Raw genomic sequence first — 1,497 nt, 5'->3', positions numbered from 1 at the left:
ATCCTGGCCCTGTTGTTTGCTCCGCCTCCAGGTGCCCGGGCTTAGCCTTTAACCGCTCATTGGTTCTTAGAAGGCCTTTGAAAGACGCGCGGGAGGAGGGTCCTGCGGAACGTTGATTGGCTGGGGGCGTCCTCCTCCCGCCAGTTGGGAGCGTGGAGAGTGCAGGGGGCGGGGAGAGGGGCGGGGCGAGTCTTCTGGTAGCTCCCGCGCTTTGAGTCAATGCAAAGCTGTGCTTTCTAACGGCAGGAGGTACGAGTGGTTCAGGGTAGGGAGATTTTGCTTGCTTTCGTAACGCAGGAATATATGTAATAGGGTGCAGATCAACCTTCCTCTTCACAAATATTAAGTAATATTGTATGAAAGGAAGAGAAAATGATGCCAGGTGGGTTTACAGTGCCAGTGTTTTTACACAATCAGCTATCTTTACAGAATGTGTTCGATTATTTTCTCCTTTCCCCAGTTCCTATTTAACTGGCCATAGCAAAGGAAGTCACCCAGAGCCATATTACCTACGCATCTGAGAAAAACATGCAAAAAAAATTTCAACTCCCTGGCTCATGTCTGAAAGCCAGTGGGCATAAAGCTATTAGTATTCCGTAGTAAAGAAAAGGGCACAGTTTGACTTAGGGGCGGCGTTAGTCAGGGTTCTCCAGAGAAACAAAATGAACAGGATGTGTTCATGAATACATAGAAAGAGATTTTGAAGAATAGGCTCTCCTGTGGAGTCTTGGTGACTCCCAAACCTGAGGAGATAGGCCAGTGGGTTGGAGACTTGGGAGAGAGTTGTTCAAATTCAAAGGTAGTCTGTTTGTAAGACCTGGAAGAGCCCAAGTGGAGATAACTAACTCTGACGGCCATCTGCCAAAGAATTCCCCTTGTGCTGGGGAAGCCAGTTTTATTTATTCAGGCCTTCAACTGATTGGGTGAGGCTCACCCATGTTACGCGGCAATCTGGTTTACCTAAAGTCCACCAATTTAAATGTAAATCTTATCCAAAGCTACCCTAACAGAAATATCCAGAATTATATTCCTCCAAATATCTTGGTATTTGGCTCAAAATTAACAAAACTTAACCATCTTAAGACCCACTGGAATTTTCTATAGTCAGGGAATTTTTTAAGATCTTTGCTATTTAATATGATACCGTATTGACCCATTATCTCCAAAATCAAACACACATACACACACACTCACATACATACGTATGCTTCCTCATACGTATCCTCTTTTAATATAATTTGCTTCCTTAGATGATATTGCAGTAGAGCTGGGGAACTGGTCACAATCCACCACAGATTTATGACTATTGGTTTGGTCTGTTAGTTCATGCCGCAGTCTGGCTGGGGCCGCCGCAAAGCCTTGTAGGTTCAAACAGAAACTCTTTATTCCCCAACTCTCACTGGCACTGCACACACACTCCTCTGGAACACACACCCTTCACCTGGCTCCTCGCCCAATCTCTCCGAACCCTGCGAGAACTCCACGCGAACTCCAAAG

The sequence above is a fragment of the Spermophilus citellus genome, assembly GCF_964194105.1.
Source record: "Spermophilus citellus genome assembly, chromosome: 4".
Classification (NCBI taxonomy): domain Eukaryota; kingdom Metazoa; phylum Chordata; class Mammalia; order Rodentia; family Sciuridae; genus Spermophilus; species Spermophilus citellus.
The sequence above is the reverse complement of the archived record's forward strand: the minus strand, read 5'-3'. Positions refer to the sequence as shown.